Source organism: Lissotriton vulgaris, chromosome 9 (assembly GCF_964263255.1).
Source record: "Lissotriton vulgaris chromosome 9, aLisVul1.2, whole genome shotgun sequence".
Taxonomy (NCBI): Eukaryota; Metazoa; Chordata; class Amphibia; order Caudata; family Salamandridae; genus Lissotriton; species Lissotriton vulgaris.
This window is the reverse complement of record NC_141697.1, coordinates 1,244,791,467-1,244,811,063: the sequence shown is the minus strand read 5'-3', so window position 1 is coordinate 1,244,811,063 and position 19,597 is coordinate 1,244,791,467. Positions and strand designations below refer to the sequence as shown.

Sequence of the window (19,597 nt, the reverse complement as noted above, 5' to 3'; positions counted from 1 at the left end):
GTCACGTTTAATAGCCAAGGAGATGGGAGATACATAATTAGTGTCTAAACGATGATTAAAACAAATTGCATTCCACCAGGATTGATAGGTAACATTTGCAGCTTGTTTCCAATTAGAGGTAATGATATGAAAAGCTATAGTAAGAAAGAGGTCAAGTAAAGGGTAATGGTTGGAAGGACGGGGAAGGTCTGAGTAACAGCTCTTTTTCTACCTCCAAGAATTCAACATAATAGCCCTCCAGGAGACTTGGCTAGACCAACCACATCAAATCCAGGGCTTCAATTCATATCATCTCCCAGCGACAAGAAATGCCAAATACGGCCACCTAAAAGGTGGCCTAACAATATACACAGCCATAAAGAGCTTCAACGAATCTAAGTACACAAATGCGAAACAGACAGGAAACAATTGTACACTCACAGTAGAACTGGAAGTGAGGGGAAAAGAACTTAAACAAAAACTAAGATTGATGAATGTATACTTGCATTCCCGGGGGAAAAAAACGGAATGAACCTCTTGATAAAAGAAATTTAAAAAACATTGGCAGAAGCAGATACTCCCAACCTCATAGTTACAGGGGATTTCAATATGTTCCTAGGAGGGCCTCAAATAAGGGACACATTTCTGGAAGATCAGTTCCTGGCATGGGACATACCAGAGCAAGCGACAAGTAAATGGGACAAACAAAATCGGCTGCAAGGGCCAGCGTAAAGGATCTAGAACACCTCAATCTGGCAGCCTTAAACGGACGCTTTACAAATGACAGCCCCCGTCAGCTACTTTCCACAATTCAACCGCCAGCTCAACCTTAGACTTCACATTCGTATCTCTCCAACTCCTCAGGAAAGTCACGGATTTCTGAATAGGCACAATGTCAGCCAGCGACCATCAGCCGCAAGAATTTGGCTTTGACTTCCATGGGCCGTGCTATCCACGCCGGCGATAAACCTGGGATGTTCACTGTCGTTGGCACAGAAAAGAATTAAATACAACACAACAGACCTGGAAGGCTTCACAATTGACGCAAAAAATCGGTGGGAAAAGAGCATCACAAACCAGCCCGATCATCTAAGCACCTGGGAGCAATTTACGAGCAGCCTGGGACATGCACATACAAGGAAAGCCAAGAGACACAAAGCTGGAGCATCGAAGCTGTAAAAGTAAAAAAAAGCGAACTGAAAAAGCTGGCAGCTGCGACAAGGCCTTAAACCAAAACATCAAGATAAAGCTCCTCAAAATAAATATTAACAAATTACTGCGGAAATTACACTGCGACGGACCTGACATCGCGATTCAAAAGGAATCGCAAAACTTAAAACAGAGTAAAAAAAGAGGATAATTTGGCTTGTAAAAAGGGAAGCAGGGCGAAACTCCTTCATGACGCCAAAGGAACCAACACAAGCGGAAGATTTTGGAAGACCGTCAATACACTTCAGAATTCTAGAAGCCCAATCGTTAATTCTTACCTAACCGAGGAAGCCTGAACCAATTATCTGCAGGCACATTTCAACACAGCGCTACAGTTTGCAATAACTAGCCGCCGGACAAGGATGTAAAAATTCGAGCTTGGACACCACAACTGGTCAATACTCCATTTGATCCAACCGAAAAACAAATCATAAGCAGGGTCGCGAAGGGGAAGGCGGAGGGGGCGCCAGGTACTGTACAAACAAAATCCGGAATACTGGGCAGCGGCCTTACTGCCACTCTTCAAACAGATAACAGACACCGCAACTGATACAGCATCATGGAAAGGCTCCATAATAGCACCAATACATAAGAAAGGCAACGTAAAGGACCCTAACAATTACAGATACTTACGAGGCCAAATACTATGCTGGTCTTCTTTTAGCGGAGCTCCTGGAATGGTCAGAAGAAAATGCAGTAATCCCCATCACCCAGACAGGATTCCGTAAACAAATGGGTACAACAGCAAACATCTTGGCTCTCTCGCTCCTCATCGATGCCACAAAGACAGCAAATCTGCCCCTGTATGTACGTTGAGGCCCTACTTGTTTGGAACTCACTACCTGGTTCAAACTGACCACAGACCTCTCAGATGGCTAATGCAGATGAAAGGGGAAAATCCCAAACTATCGAGATGGTCCATCTCCCTACTGGGAATAGACTTTGAAGTGGAACACCGACCAGGGACTGCCCATGCCAATGCAGATGGACTTTACAGGTTCTTCCACTTAGACAATGAAGACTCCCTAGGGCAAGGTTAGTCTCATCATCTTTCGTTTGGGGTTGTGAGAAAGTGCCATCTTTCTTGCCTTGGTATGCCCCCACTTTTTTCTGAACTGCTGATGTGCTTTGACTGAGTGTGCCCTGGGTTTCTGCCAACCAGGTACCCAGGTCCTGTGTTCCTTCCCAAAAAACTGTATTGAAACTATAACCCAATTGGCATCTCTGGCCACCTATCAGCCCCTAGTAAATGGTACCCTAGGCATCGAGGGCATGGTGACCAGAGAAGACCCTGAGGGCTGCAGCACTTATTGTGCCACCCTTAGGGGCCCTGTACCCTGACACGCACACACTGCCTTTGCAGGCTGAGTGTCTAAGTAACGGAACTAAACAGGGAGTCGACATGGGCCATGCCCACGGAACCCATTGCCCTGGCATGCTTCAGTCACCCCTCTAGCTGGGTGCCCTATGCTAGAGGTGTGGGCACAGGTGCATGAGCCCTGTGCCCCAACAGTACCCAGGACCATTCCTGGGCACTGTAAGCGCAGTGATACCATTAAGAGTATATGGTGCTGGGAGGTTGTCACTACGAACTCCAAAGCACCATAATGGCTACACTGAAGACTGACAAGTTTGGTACCAAACTTCTCAGCACATTAAACCCGCACTGATTCCCGTGTGGGATTTAATGTAAAGTGCACCAGAGGGCAGCTTAGAGATGCCCCCTGAAAACCTAACCTACAATCCACGTCTGGCCTGAGTGGCTGCAGAGGCTGCCACACAGCAGACATGTTGCTGGACCCCTGGGTGGAGAGCCCCCCGCTCTCCTAGGCCTGCAATAATGCACATCCTGGGCGAGGTGCTAGGTCTCCTCCCCCAGGATGGGCAGGGGGAAGCTTCAAAGGCATGCCGCCTCTGTGAGCTTCTCCAGACCATGTGCTGCCAGCCTGTGCCAACCCCACCCCTCAGGTGGGAGAGGCGTGGTGAAGCATGACCCCGGGCTCTGGCCATCTTTAAGATGGGGAGCCCTGCCCAATCACAGCTAGGCTCCTGCCCCCCTCCCACCGGAGAGGAGCAGACTAGGGGGTGTACCCACCCAAGGACAGGGACCTATTGGTCCCTTCCTGTAACACCCCCAAATTCAGTATTTAGGGGCTCCCTGAACCTTCCTTCCTCAGATCCCGATAAGAAAAGAAGAAAGAAGATCAAGAAGAAGACCCGCCGTGCAGCTGCTAACAGGACAACAACAACTGACTTGGCCCCAGCCCTACCGGCCTGTCGACCCTGGCCTAATCCTGGCGACTCCTGCAGACAGCAACCTTGGGACACCCAGAGGACCTGCCTGCCTTGACCCTTTCGAAGATTGGGACTCCCATCAGCTGAGGCTCTGCTGCAACCACACCCCTGGTGCCAACCAGGAAGCTCCAGACCAGCCGACTCTGCACCTGCCGAGCCCTGCCCATGCCCAAGTGATCCAAGACCACGAGGACGTCCCCCCGGCGACTGGGACCCGAAGTCCAATGCCCAAAGACCCTCCTCGACGACCCAGACGCCGCCAGCAGACTCAGAACCAGGCCCTCCCCCCCCCTCCCCCGCCCCCCCCCCCCCAAATGCAACCAGCCGAGGGTAAGCTTTTCCGACAGCCAAAGACACCCATGCACCCGGCGCCCTGCAACCCCCTGCGCGCTCCTTTGGGGTACCTACCTGTGCTCCAAGATCCCAACTTACCTCTCGAAGTGGTGGTTGCACCTGAAGAATCTCCGTCCAAGAGTCTGCAGCCTTTGTTCCCTTTTTACCTTTTCCATTGAATAACATTGAGCGCCCGATGGCTCAAAAGCACCCTGCACCCAGCCGCCCGAGTGCCTCTGGCAGTGCAACCTTTGTCCCAATCTACTGCCCCATTTGCCCTGAGCAAGTGACCAGGAGCCCAGCTCCCACAGCCGCGTGGCCTGCTAGCCAGCAGCCACCAACCGCAGGCCCCCTGCCTCTCATTGCATAACATTGGGCCTAACTACCTATGCACCAGGCTGCCCCTGTGCCGCTGAGCGTGTACCAACTGTACCTACCTGACCCTGGGGGACCCTGAGTCTATGCCCAGAACCTTAACTTCACCATTTGAGTACTCACCTGGAAACCTATAACTCACTTACCTGCCATAGGATAACATTGACTGGTTTGACTCGAAAAATCTTCTAAGTGTGAAGTTTTGAAACTCTAAAATATTCCTATAATATCAGCTGAATACCGAATTCCGAAGTACTCACCTGTGATCAAGAGAGAAGCCAGTTCTGTACCTTGTAGCCCAGTACTGAACCGCAAAAGTAATCCTAACCGGGTTTGCTAGTAACCTGAATTTTCTCCATAGGAATCCATTTTCTGATTTTTCCTTGAAATTTCTTCTGTCTACTTTTGAAAACTTGAAATATTCCTCAAAAATCGTACCGACTACTGAAACGTAATTTCTGACCTGTCTTAAGTAGAGAGCCCAGTACTGGATTACAAAAGTGACGAGAACGTACTTTACCTGTAACCTGAATTTTCTCCCATTGGATAACATGTGGAGAAGTGTGGCTCAGGGGTTAGAGGCGGCAGACCCGGAAGCTGAGATCGGCCCTGGACCAGGTTTCAATTCCCCGCCTCGGCGGGTCTTGGGCTAAAAATTCCACGGTCTCGATAATTCTCGCTCCGGTGCCTTCTCGACTCACGGGTTCACGCTCTGCGACTCTGGGCAATAGCTTGCTTAATCTCCACAACGGCCCCTCGCGGCGGGATGCCTGGCTTTCACCTTGTGGATACCCTGCCGGGGCCTCTCACAGGGGAATACCAGGACGGGTTCCCTAGGCAAGCGCCAGGATGCCCTTTGGGTGACAGGTTGCGCTATATAAGTACACCTACATTTACATTTACATAACATTGCTAGATTTTCACTGAAAAGTTTCTAAGTGTGAACTTTAAAAATACCTTTATATTCCTTAAAAATCATTGCAATAACCAAAACATTATTACTAAACTGTTTTCAGCTTAGACCCCAGGACTGAATCTAGGATCCAGTCCTGGAATTACAAAAGTAATCTACAAAGTAATCAACTGCATTTTTGTAGAAAAAACCATTGAGCTCAATGTTAAATTGTGCGTAGAATTGTGTTGCCTACTGCAACCCCTGTACCTATTGTGTTTACAAAGTTATTGCTTTGCTGCAAAGTAATTACCTGAGATCACTCATAATTGAGAAAACTATATTTTGATACCTGTTGGTTCTAAAAATAAAACCACTATATCTTTTGATAAAAAAAAAACATTGGCCTGGAGTTAAGTCCTTAAGTGTGTGAAACCTTTGCTGACTGAGTGTGTACAACAAATGCTTTACAATGCCCTCTGGTACTGCTTTACTGCTCGACCAAGCTACCACTTTTGAGAGTAAGGTCAGCCCTGACTTTAACCTCTGTTATACCTTTGGGATTTGTGGACTCTATACACACTGTACCTTACTTTGGTCCAGTATATATAGAGCCAATTTCTCACATCTACCAAAACTGGCTATAACGCTAATTATCCCATAAATCAGAAGGATGATCGCTTCCTATATTTTAATAAAGTGCTCCACCTTAATCATCTTAAAGAGGCCTCTCAAGAATAGTCGCTCATCTTCCCTAATACACAGATCAAAGAAGTTGATACTCTTCTTTTCATATTGTAGAGTAAACTTAAGGTTTAACGCTTTTGAATTCAGCTATTGGTGAAACAAACGTTGGGTATCCTCTGGGTGCACCAGGTTAGCGCTGCTTCATCCATGAATCCCATCCATGTTCTTATATTGGAGTAAAAGGCGTTGTCTTATTGATATATACTTCTATCCTAAGTATGTGCTACAAAAAGACTAGGGGCCAGATGTAGGTAAAATCAAATTTGCGAATCCTTAATAGCGAATTTTACCGATTTACTAATAAGGACTCGCAAAATTGAATGTAGGTAGGAATCTCTAAAATATTAGCGATTCCTTAATATTCCTTAATAACGAATCACAAATTGAGATTTACTAATAATCTCCCCCCCCCCCCCGCGGCAGTGTCCCACATAGTCCCAGTTCAATAAGGACCTCAAGACCTGGCTCTTCGGATGATTTACAAATACAGATTTACCCCAGCACTCAACTAGGCCTCATCCCTCACCCCCAGCGACTTGAGACCCTCACAGTGAGTAGTTGCACTTTTCAAACCCCGATAAATTGATTGGTCACTCACTGCCTTGCATATACTTCTACTAGGCAACAGGCACTCCAGTCATTCTCGAGGATGTGCAAGTAATTCAGTACAGTCATTCTGTCTCGCCAATACTGTTCACCTACACACTTGGCTACTGGGATTATGCAATTTTGTGGCTATTATTATATAATTATGGATCTGCCACACAATCTTATGTACGGATTTTACCAACAAAAAAAAGTGTTTCTAGCTCAAATGGATTAAAAGGTGTTTAAAACGTGGCAGCATGCGTTTGTGAGCTGGGGGACGGTGCTATGCAATGGTTAACTGGTCATCTTTCAGTTGCTTATTTCAGTGTTTGCCTGTTTAACTGATACTGAGATTAACTTTTTGCCCAGACATTATCACTATGTGTAAAAATTGAACAATAATGAAGTAATACTAGCAACAAATCCGCCATTTATGCCCTATAACTTCCCTTTTCTTGCAGCATAAATTAATCAACCCTGATATGTAATTTAGTGCTCCCTGCTGCATAATTCCCTGCCTACAACTCACTGAAGTGGAGGCATCTTTATTTTACATATGTAAAATCAACTTCCAGCAAAGAAAATCCAAAGAGGTTTGAAAATCGTGAGAAGAGGTGCAATGCCATGCCAATAACAGATTATGTGGGACAGGTGCCAACTATTATCAAACGTCTAAAAGGGGAGAAAGTGAAACAAAGAGATAGGAGCACTTTTTTTATGCTACTAATTACAGGGCACTGAGGAAGAGTAAGAAAGCCAAGAACGACCAAATGAGCAACTAGGAGCAAATCAGTATGATGGATCTGTCACCAATGAAAACGGGGAATTAAGGGAGTGACTAGTATTTCTTCTTAAACTAGGATCGCTCCCGAAGGTATAAGCAGTATACGGTGCTAGAATGTCACCGTGCAAAAGCGCTATGTTCCGGTTATTTAATTTAAACGCTACAGAAATGCACCCGGACGTTATCTTCTGCCCCTGTCAGTAGAACTCCAAAGCATCCACTTTTTGGATTTGGGGAGCCGACTCCCTGAAGCTTAAATGCACAGAACGATGTAAATGTAATAGGCAGAACGATTAATGATGCCAGGCAAGAGCGAAAGTCTACTAAAACGAGTATTACACACCAGAGGGCTGGAGGGGTCAACAGGCAGTACAAGGGCAAATCCCTGCCTCTGGGGTAACCTAATCCCGCCTGGAAGTGATCCTCTTGGGGCTGCGGGATAACGAGAAGGATGCGCGCAGGGCCCTGTCGAGGCACCGGCGGTCCACGCGAGCTGTCAGGGCAGACCCTCCTCCAACACACGCCACCAGCAAGGGGAAACAAAAATAGGTAGGTGTCAACACAACGGCTGCCGGGTGGCACTTTCACCCTTTCCTCCAATAACACCGAGAGCGATACGCTCGTCCTTGTGTCAATACGGTTTATCGTTTTATTGCCAACGCAGTGGGCAGGAGGGGAGAGGGCAGGAGATGCTTTGGGTTTTAAAGGGATCTGACAGATGCACTGCAGCCTCATTTTTTGTAGTGTCAATGTTCATTATCAGTCAATTGCATTAGCCCTTTTTGCTTTGCTGTTCATTAAACGTCTTAATTAAAAAAACTATACTGGCTCAAGGCAGTTCAAATGGAAACCCATGAGCTTTTTTGAATGCACAGATTGAGAGGTGTCAAACAGATGTGGTCTGGTTCCTGCACCCCCTAGATACAAACCGGATCCACGGTCAGTCATACAAATTTAAAGAACTTGGCGGACGCAAGAAACAACTGCCATTCATTCAAAGGCATGCTCCAAGAAGGGCACTTCCTGCTGCTAACGTGCTCCCTGGCTCCCTCCCTCCACGCAGGATCCAGCCCAGCACTAAAACTGCTGCACACAAGGGGAAACAAGCATATAGCGCCTTAAACCATCTCGTTGCGGAGCGATGGGAGAAAGAGACAAAACTCTACCTTTAAAGAGACGCTGTCCTAGCCACTTTCCTTGTTCTTTTATCTTCCCTCCATGGACGCATATTCACTGCAAGTAACGTGCATGGTAACTGCTTTCAAAACTAAGGCCTGCGCTGGTCCTTAAAGCACTTTAGATATCTGAAAACAGCGAATAGGCCTCATAAAGTGTTGGGAAGTACTACACCTCTTGGCTGCTTCATACAGCGATTGGCTCCGCTTAAGTCAATGGCCCACTCTTTGTTGCTGTAAAACCTCTGCAGCGTCTGCGATAAAAATCACACAAACTGAGGCACCACAGCGAACGGTAGCTGATCACCTGGTAGAGCCGCAGAATGAAAGCAAAACTACTTGAGGGATGGCGCCATCGCTATCACGATGCCCCGGGCCCATAGCGACGCTCTATGAAAACTTGTAACTTTCTTTGTGCCTTGTTTGTTTCTTTGCTCCAGCAGAGGAGCCGAGGCCGCCGGAGCACCGCACACCCCGCCCCTGCTCAAGCCCCGGGGTGAGGGGAAGCAGAGACTCGAGAATGGGGAGACATATGGACCCCCTTGCCGGTCCTTCACTCTCCCCCGGAGTGGCGCCATCATGCCGGCTAAGACCTTCCCAAAAGTCTTGTGCCCCATGTGTGGGCCAGGACGGGTGTATAATGAGCAGTACGAGGAGTGAATAAAGGCGGGGGCTTACCGCGCGTGTCCCGGTGTGGCGTACCCCCCTCCAGCCGCCGCTCTCCGGTGCCCTCTCCTCCAATGCTAGCTCCCCTCTCCTCCCCACACACACACATGCAGGCGCTCCGAGTCCCTCCTCCTCTCTGGATTGATCTGGTCTGGCTGGCGTCAGGGAGTCATGGCCGCCCAGCCTCCAACACCACAGCCTCCTCCTCCTGCTCCTCCTGGCAGAGCACGGCAGCGCCTCACGCCGCAGGGATCCTCTACAAGTTCCCTCGCTTTTCCCTGTGACTCGCTTCTCGTTTCTCCCGGGAAGGGCAATATCAGTTAATTCAAGCACTTCTTTACAATATTTGTTTTAATTTTCATGTTTTTATAGTACGATCTAGGCCCACGAAAAGAGGCATTTAACACAGAGAATTTCAAACCAGCATTGGCGTAGTAAAAAAAAAAATGCACACACCTACCCCGCGATGATGATCGGAAGTGGGTGGAGAGCGAAATAATTGCGGGAACGCCCCCGAATCTGGTCCGGCCTTGACGGACAGATCCGGCTCCCAATGGCTAGCCTCTATTTATGGAGCTAGCCAATGGGAGCCGGGGGACGTTCCTGTAGCCCTTATAGTAAACAATAGATTTCGCCTGCGCCGAAAAGCTGCGCAGAGCGCAGCCTTCAGCGAGGCGAAACCTAAAAAGCAACACATTTCCTGCATTTCAAAGCCGATAGTTAAGCCTCGAACACTCCATGCCAAGCCTCCTCCCAGAATGATGGCGGAGATGTCTGATGTCTATCTCTCACTCCCATCTTCCTTTAGGTTGTGGTAGCCTTAGACCGGGCTTTAAGTGGGAAGAAAAAAACGGGGTCTCTCATAGGGGGGTGGCCGATGTAATTAAGGGGGTGGCCTAAAACACTTAAGCAAAAAGTCTGTACTTAGCATAGTGTGCCGCCCCACTGCTATTTTGCTGTTTCTGTCCATTTATCCAGCTATTTAACACAAGTAACATTACACATACAACGAGCCAGAACTATTGTCAATGGTTGTAAATTGCAATAAGCAACAACTTTCACTATTGTATATAATATTGAAAATGCTTCCATTCTTGTGGGCAAGGTTGTGGCGTAAGGCTAGAGCTGCCGACTTTTGAGCTGAGAAAGCAGGTTTGAGCCTCATGTGGGCTCAACATCCTGTGATTCAAACCATGAATGTGTGCTTGTGTTATGTAACTGGGATTCACGTTTGCGCTATATAATACTGAAAAATTAGTGTTTTTGAAGCTACATCAAAAGCAGTGATGGATGGTGCTATCGCAGAGTTATGCTTTTTTTCCCACCGTGAAGGTAAAAATTGAGAGCCCGATATGGACTAGTTTCGGCACCTGCTCTTAAGAACTGCTGGCGCCCAGCACCGGAGAGACCCAGCCCACTTAAAGCCCTGGCCTTCCTACAAAGAGGAAAGGAAGGGTTAAACAAGTAGCAGGTCAGGGGTTAGTGAAGGACATACTCCCACACACAAATGAGTAACCCATTCCTATACACATACTGCACTGCTAAAGTTACTACAAGCCTAAGAGGACCCAAAACAGCGGTAAATGTACCACAGCCCAGCCCTGGAATAAGTTCAATACCACACATGGCCAACCACTCATACTGTAACACAATTCCATAAAAAAAAGACTATGGGGTCTATTATAATGGCGGGTGGATCGCCACCGCCCGTATGGCGGGGTGGATCTGCCCACCATTATCCACCGCCCGCATGCAATTTACTCCCGCCTGGTTATGTTGGCAGGGGTACCGTGGTGGACGGGAAGACCGTCCGCCACTTTTCCGCCCAGTCGATGAGTCGACCGGGAGGAAAAGGTTTGAATATGATGGCGGTGTAGATACCGCCATCCATATTGCCGCCACGGAAAGGCATGCAGACTTCGCAGTTGGGGGCCCATTGCAGGCCCCCAGGATGTTGAGGGGGGTACATGTGGGGTACCTATGGTAGCCCCCTGCATTTGCGTGCACACGTGGCAGGCACCCCGCGGTGCCTGCCACGTTGTGCATGCGAATGCACAGTGTGCAGCCACAGCATTGTGGCGGTTGGTGCTGTGTGTACCGCCCGCCACAAGGATGGGGGATGCCACCGTGGCGGTGGCAACCTAATTGCTGGTGCGGGACCTGCACCGCTAGGGGGGCGGACGTAAGTCAGTCCGCCATCCTAATAGGCCCCTAAGTCTTAAAATAGAACCCCATTGGAAATAATGTTAAAATTAGTGGAGAGTGGAATTTTTATTATTTGCTTGCATGTAATTACACAAACAGTTGGCCAAATTACACAAAATGTGAATCTGTCAGTTAGGGGCTCCTTATGATGGCGGTTGGACAAAAGTCATATCGGGAAGGGGACCGCCTGACTAGCTGTTGGAGGTCCCGCCATCGGTACAAGGCGGTCGCAATGTGTATATTTGTATTGCAGCATATGCTTCGGCACACACCACAGTGCAAAATATACACACATCTCACATATCCCTGCACTATGTGGCAGGCACCATGCGGTGCCTGTTACATGGTGCAGTAATATGTAGAGTGGCACCATAGGTGCCCCCCAGGGCCCATGGCAGAGGCCCAGGGGCGACGGAGGCCTTGCTAGGGGCCCCCAAGTCCATTTCCGCCTGCCTGGTTAGCCCGTCGGAGGGAATGCAATCACTACAATTGTGGTGGTGCCTGCCATAAGGATTACAGTTCCTCGGACGGGCTCCTTAAGCCCATCGGATCCGTGGCGGTCAATCTCCCTGACCACCCATCATCCGCCCGCCATTGTAATGCGGCGGGCAGATCTCCACGGTCCCATGGTAGTGCGACCGCCACCGACGGCCTGACAGTGAGGGTCCCACCGTCATCGTAATGAGGCCCTTAGTGCTAAAATTGAGTGCAAAATGTGTCCTTGCATCAGTGTTTGACACGAGTGAGCATTGAACACAAAGAGAATATGGAAAAAAAGAAAAAGATTGCAAACAACAGCCTCTCTCTAGCGTTCTGTTGTTCCCATGTGTTCGCTGTAATTTACTGTGAATGGTGTGCAATTACATAGTATGGCGTAATTTCAGAAATTGTGTAAGAAGCTTAATGTGAAATTCTCAAAATGACATGAATTACTGCCACATAATTTTAATTTTGAACAGGCTTATTCAAAACAAGTAAAAAAAAAATATATATACATTTTATTAAATTATTTATTAATTAAAATATTGTTATAAAATAATTTTATAATCTTTTTAATTCATAAATACATTTACCTGTTTTTCTAAACATAATTAATTTACATTAATTCTATGCATGTTTAGTAATTTTTACACCACAAGTAAATATAGACATTTTACGACAATGTATTTCCACAACGAATGTGAGGAAGACGGATACTGGGAGGCTTATCTCAGCGACGAGCTGTGATGGTATGAGTACTGAGAAGCCTGCAGCTCAAGGTATCAACACTCAATCAGTCCCAGCTCAGACTGGCTTGGAACTTTCACATTCAACCCTTTAGGATACTGGGAACATGGAGCCCTTGCGAAGTACTGACATATTAAACCTTCCCCCTGAGGCCTGGCCGTATGTTTTATTTTTGGCTGGGGTGCCCCCTCTGTTGGAGACTTGGGCACAGCTAGGAAACAAAGTTGCTCATTGGACTGATAAACATTTTAATGTATGGGGCTTCAAAACCAAGATCATAATGGTGAGAAGGGTGGGATGGCTTGGTCAATCATAAAAACCATAACGGGATTGTGATGTTGTCAATTTCTGGAATCCTGCTTGTGTTAGGCAAATCCTAAGTACAAAAGAATATGGTAGCTTAACAGAACCCTAGGTTGTCACCTTACCTCTTCGGTATTCAGTTCAGTTCATAAAGCTTTATTTCGATAAATAAATATCTTAAAAGCTATACAATCCTGTATAAAAAAGTATACAAAATAGACCATAATGCACACATTATAAAAACGTAATGTATTACTATAAGCCCCCCGCCTACTTACTAGAGAATTGGGTGCCACAAAACCACTTTTCAATATACCCTGTGCTCACATGTTCTCAGCACTTAGTGGCCCTGGGAAATATGGACTGACTCCATCATGACCTATTTGAGCCGCCCTGCACTTTTACTGCCAGTGATTTGTCATACCCAGTTACTTTAATGCAAGGGGGGTTAATGACAGGAAAAGAACTTGGGGGGAGGGGCGGGGGGGGTCAGATACCCCTGTATTAGGGGAACTCCATGTAGGGCAAAACCCTGGGATCCCAGTATCTCTCCCATGAGGCATGCCCAGTGGCACGCTGAATGTTGATTCTATGGCATCCATTTCTGTAACTGACCCAGTAATTCCTGCCACAGACGGACATGGATTCCTTCTTAAAATATTAACTTGGAATGTGGTTGGTCTATGGGCAAAATTTTATATATCTGAGTGGCTAAACCTAGTAAGGAGCTTTGATATCCTATTTCAGGAAACTTAGGCTAGATCTCCTTCATTAGGGGATGGATTTCAATGTTTTAGTGTCCCAGCCACTCCGTCACGAAGTGGGCGTGTCTCAAGGTGTTTGGAAATATGGATAAGAGTTGCCCTAGGCGGAAATATTAGAGTATTGGAGCCTGCAGATAGTAATTTTCAAGCAATAGTGTATTGGGGTGAGCTTGCTTATTGTGAATTTGTATAAAAACGATTTCATTCGGATTCCAAACATGAAGTTTCCGCCGTTGTTCAATTTAATTGGATTATTTGGCACACTCAGGGCATACCGCATATCTCTGTTTGTTGGGCCGTTTTAATGCATGCCTCCCTCGGCTGAACATAACATGTGGTAGGTTGATTTGTGGTGACTTGATTGCCAATAGTAATGTGCATGGCATAGGGCTAGCGTAATTTCTTACCCCGCTTGACCTGGTTAATGTTTTAGAGGTTGTTGGGCAGAGGGAGTGCATAATTCCCACTTTCCATGGTAGAGGTCGTTCCTCAATAATTGAAACATTTTTGTTTCCAGGAGTTTAGGGGACTTCCTTGCCCATGGCTCAGTGTTCCCTTTCACGTTTAGTGATCGTAATCCTATTAAGATCTCATTATTTATTAGTCTGTAAGACAGGCTCAGGTAGAAGTGGGAGCCCCTGATTCACAACTGTCAGCAGATAGCATGAGCCTGGCATGGAGATAAGTGGGCCCTGATCATTTTTTTTAAGACTATAACTAGAGCAAATCAGATGTTGGTGGACCAATGTTTAACTATAGAGGCCAGTAAGGGATTAGCGGTGAATGCCCATGTCACATTATGCAGTAGAATTAGGACTGCTCTATTAAAGCCTGTATGACCTTTGCAGAACCCCCATGGATGGTTTACTACGAAGCGCTCAATGGCTAATAGGGCATTAAGGGTAGCTTTGGCTCCAAAGCCTAGGCATTCAGACCAAGTGGACAAAATGCGCAAGCAATATAAAGAAATTACCTGCAAAAGGTGGCAGGAGGTCATTTTGAGCAAATGGGAGACACTAGTACAGGCGTCAGTGTCGAAAAACAGCAGATCTTTTTGGCTCGTTATATCCAAACTGAAGCACATAAACAGACTCCTCAGTATCATCTTGTGTCATATTTCTAGTGAATGATGGGAGGAGCGCTTTTGCAAAACATATACTGCACCACCAGTGACTACAATCTTTGATATGGATCTTTGACTTGTTAAACAGTATCAGGAAACCTTGACAGAAGTGGAGCAAGCTATTAAATCAAATTGTGGTAGGTAAGACACCAGGGTCTGATGGTGTCCCCATCGAATTGATGAAGAGTAATATTACCTTTTGTGCACCTCTCCTTACGAAAGTGTTTATCAATCTTGCATATTCCTCACTTCCTGTATCATTGGGTACATCAATTACTGTGCTAATTTTTAGGTCTCGCACTGCGATGCAGGGCGAAGCCCTGCTGTCGCAAAGCGAGCCTATTGTTGGCGGTTCTGCTTACAAGGACTAAAAGAGGAGACAAGAGACTGGCACGCGCAGCCTGACTGAATCGGATCAGGTTGCGCGCGCGTTCACCATCTCCTGTCTCCACTTTTTCTCCTTGGAAGCCTCATGCACTTCTCGCATACACACACACAGCCACAGCCCCTGCTTTTCGCACAAGCACGCACACACACACACGAACACACACAGACACACGAGCGCACATACACGCACACACACACACACATACAGAGACACCCCCCCCCCTCTTTCCTCGCACTCACCAGAGAGGTCAGCGCGGGCCCGCCAAGCAGCAGGAGGCAGGCGGTGAGCAGCAGCGGCAGCTCCATGGCGCTCGGTCCGTCCGTCTGTCTGACTGACTGCCGGCGCGTGCCCCCTCTTGGCCTCCTATACAGCTGCGAAAGAGAACAAGGGCCAGTGCGTCCTTCCTACGCACTGAGAGAGAGAGCGCGCGTGACCGCCCGCCACGGAAAGAGAGTACGGGCAAGGACCCGGGTCTAATATCAGCTGCGCACGACCCGAGCCCGAGGACAGGTCATTTCTTATTTATTTAATGCGTTTTTCTATAGCGCGGACTTTACCCGAAGGCGTCAGAGGCTTCACAATAATGATAATGAAACTTAAAACAACAGGTCCCAGAATGCAATAGCAAAGAAATACTTGATATGTATTATTAGCAATCTTTATACCAATACGGAGAAGGGTAATGAGGGACTTCAAACAGTATGAGCTCTTGTTTGTGATTACGTCTGAGAAAAAAAGGGAAGCTTGAACTGTTGCGCTGCCCACGATTCCACCGTCCACCATAATAACAGCGTTTAACGAATCTGCCTTAATCATGCTGAAAAGTGTGTATGCAACTACTAAATTAGGCACAGTTCATTGAAGATTACAAGCCAGCAGTGTAATTTCTGTGGAAGAGTATCTTTTTTCGCAGTCTGACTGGGCTCAGGGAGAAACGGTAAGAAGGCATGACCGGACAGCTCACAAACTTGGCACGAGGGCAGAGAGCTTTTCACACACATATCTGATTCATAGGCCGCCGATGGTCAAAGTCAATGCTGTCTGCAAGCATGTGAAATGAGGGGGTTTGAGTGGGTGGGGCGCACTTCAGAAGACATCGGCAAAGTCGCCGCTCTTTCTGTAACTTGTGCATAGCGCCAAGAAGCTGCCGAGCAGCACGGCGTTTGAACTCATTCTCGCCCACCAGAGCAGGGTGTCCACGTCATGTGCCCCTGCAATCAGGGATTTCTCGGTGACTTCCTGCCCGCGGGGCATCTAGTTTAAACTGCAGGGATTTCAGATCACCAGCTAATGCGTTCTGTCAGCTGCAGTCGTGGTTCACTCTCATGGTACTAAGTGAATTATCCAGCTCCATTGATGTAACTAAATACAAAAAACTTTCAGATCCGCACAAAGTATGTTCCGAACAAATTCTTTTATCAGTCTAAATCACCTTGGTGCAAACCAGTCAATACTTAATCGGCAGTCTTTTCATACCAATTAAACAAAGTGCAGGTGCAATGCAAACAGGTAGGGTACACAAACAATGCACAAAATCGAAATTAAAGTCTACAAGCCAGCAGGATTAATTCAAGTCAATGAACATATACAGCAATACGGGATATCACTGTGTGTCTTCCAGCACGTATATAACAACAGTGACTCTGTTCTCAAGGCGTTGCGAAGGCCGAGTGGTTAAGGAGTTGGAGTCAAAATCCAACGGGCTTTACCCGCGCAGGTTCAAATCCTGCTCGCAGCGGGACACGCTTTTGTATGAACATGGTTCATTTTATCTGAGTAAATCTTTACTTCACGGAGATAAAGGGCAATTATACAATTCAGAATAAAACATTCAGACAATTTCCACACAAGGACGGATTTTAGAGAGCTGGTGGGCTCAGGGTGCTGCTGTACTGTTAGTAGCTAATCTTGTCTACTTCCGGGGTTACTAACAGATGCAAATAACTGCAATTGTTATGAAGCGGGCCTGTTTTGGCAATTGAACTGTTTTTGACTGCTTTGACTAGGCCGCTATAAAGGGAGTGAGATGAGGGATAAAAGTAAGGTTGCTGTGATTACCAAACAGCATCTATGCTTTGCAACAGATTTCAAATGATGTGTACTAGGTGTATTAGTGGACTGCATATTATTGTATTTAATTATTGGCTGGAAGCATGTGACTTGTGGCGACATATGCACGGCTGGTATATTCTCCATGCCTGCTTTGCTTTTTGTCGCTAGCATTTTACTTGTGATTATCTGGCTTGAATTAAAGTGACTTGCAACACAAATTTTTTGTATGTGAACCTAAATCCATAGGCCTTACTCCTCCTCTGTTTGTGAAATTCTTCCTGTTCTTCCACTGCTAACTTTTAAAAGGCACTATTTTGCAAGAGTTTGTGCGTTTTTCAGCTGCCTCCCTAGTGTATTTCTTTCCCCTCTGTTTTCCTCAACAACCCATCCCACCCGGGTACCCTGCGTTGTCCATGTACTTGTTAGTTTGCTTAACTTTGCCACTCCAGCCCATCCTCTATGGTCTCCCTGCTACCCCCAGCTCCCACCTGCTCGCTTGCCCACTGCACCCACTCCTCCCACCCACTCTTTGTTGTCTGCTCGCTTGTGCCAGCCCCTCCCACCCATTGTCCATTAAGCGTGTGCTTGCCCCAGCTTTTCCTTCATTGTCCATGTACTTGCCCCACCACTCCCATCCATCCTCTGATGTACGTGTGCATGCCCCGCCTGTCCCGTCCATCCTATTAAGGCAGAAAATCATGTACTGCTCACTCACTAATAATGATTCCCCCTTTATTCCCCTGATGTAGGCAGCAGCAGAACGAAAGCACCTCTGGTACATTGCTGAGATGCAAAAGCACAAGCATTCAGTGCACCTTGCGCCAGGCGGAGAACAAAGCACCAGGGCCTCAGGAGGAGCAGAGTTTCTCTCTGCCCTGCTTGGTGAGCCGGTGTGCGTTTTCTTGGATGGAGAAGCTGGCGAGCTTGGAGCGTCATGTTTGTGCACTGTCCTCTACAAATCCAGTCAGACTGCATAGCCCCCTCCAAAGTAATGAGAGAAACACAAGACACCTTTTAGCACCTCGCGCCACAAAGGGTATCTTGGCACTTACGTAGTGGTATTGTGAAACTGAAGCCCTTCATTTTATAGACCCCAGAGGGCGAAAGGGAGCGGCCCAGAAATCCAATGGCGCGAAGAGACCGAAGCACATTACAATGACGAAGTTCCACAGGGAACTTTATTAAGCGCATGTGAACTACAGCTGCGGAGAAGTTCCGCCATCCTTACAACGAGCCTGCCACCCAAGGGACTCTGCCGCCCTCTCAGCTGGCAGTGTATACATTCTTCTCCCACGGACCCCAGGCAAAGCCCACACATGCGCTGATCCAAAGGGCTCCTCGGTAAAGCATGGTTATCATTTCCAATGCACTTCAGGTATTACCGTCAGCCCCTTTGGTGCCCTGCACTACCCTTCCATCATAACCCCTCACAGAGGCATGTCCAAAGGCACCCTCGCCTGCCATTAGCTAATAGTCAGGCCCCCCTCTGGGACCGTGGCTGGCCTCCACAATGCAGTATCCAGCGGCACGGCCCTCTTTTTTGCACTCTGGGGACTGCTGTCACTTTGACAGCAGCGTGAGGCGCGTTTTTCACCTCTAACAGTCTGGTTTAATCATACATCAGCGCCTTTTGGGGTCCAGACAAACCTATTTTTATCTTTGCTGAGGTCTGTCTGTATGGGAGTAACCCAATGTTCGAGGCATGTGGGCTGCTGAATTCATATCTGTGCATAGATCGCCGCCTAGTGTTGGGTCCGGATGATTGCACATTGTTGTCCTGGAAGAGTCTTCGAAGTATCATGAGATAGGTGGCTCCTCCCCTGGACTACAGTGCGCATGGGCATCCTCTCCATCCTCAGATTGTTTTTTTCCGCCATTGGGTTCGGATGTACTGTCTTGACTCAAGTTCGGAATCAACATAATACTATTTGCGCAAGGCCAAAAGGCCTTCGGGGCGTCGGTATTGTCTCGTTCGGTGCCTATACTTCATCCAGTTCTTCAAACAGGACGTCGAAGGCCGTTTGCCTTTTCGACACCAGGCCCCAACTTCAACGGCGATGGAACGGAGCCCGTTCAAGAGATGCCCCATCTGCAACTCTAAGTACCCTCACATTGATGTGCACCCAGTGTGCAATAAATGTTTATCCCCGGACCACGACGAGGCCAGCTGTATGGCCTGTTCAAAGTTCCGGTCGAAGAAGACGCTTCGAGTTTGAGGCGCCACACGACAGTCAGCGCAAAAAGCCACACCTGACCCGGAGAACATCTTCGAGGCCGATGACGATGAAGGCGTCAATGAAGAAGTTCCTGACCAGAAGTCAGACCCCGAGTCGGAGCGAGATTCTACCTTCGGTATGGACGACGATGAAGACTACGTCCATGAAGAAGACGTCGTCGAGGTAGGAGACGACGCAGAGGCCGTCGGTGACGACTCAAGTGATGAGCAAGGCACACCCACAATCGTGGGGCCTAATATTGACACGGTCCTCTCT

At 47.6% G+C, this 19,597-nt stretch overlaps 1 protein-coding gene and 1 non-coding gene across 3 annotated transcripts in view; both read left to right on the top strand.

Moving 5' to 3' along the window:
• LOC147693181 (uncharacterized) overlaps positions 1-19,597 on the top strand; it is a 132,405-nt gene that overhangs the window by 66,802 nt on the left and 46,006 nt on the right. The window lies entirely within an intron of this gene.
• TRNAL-CAA (transfer RNA leucine (anticodon CAA)) lies at positions 16,710-16,791 on the top strand. Its single transcript has one exon. It is a non-coding gene; the product is annotated as a tRNA-Leu (tRNA).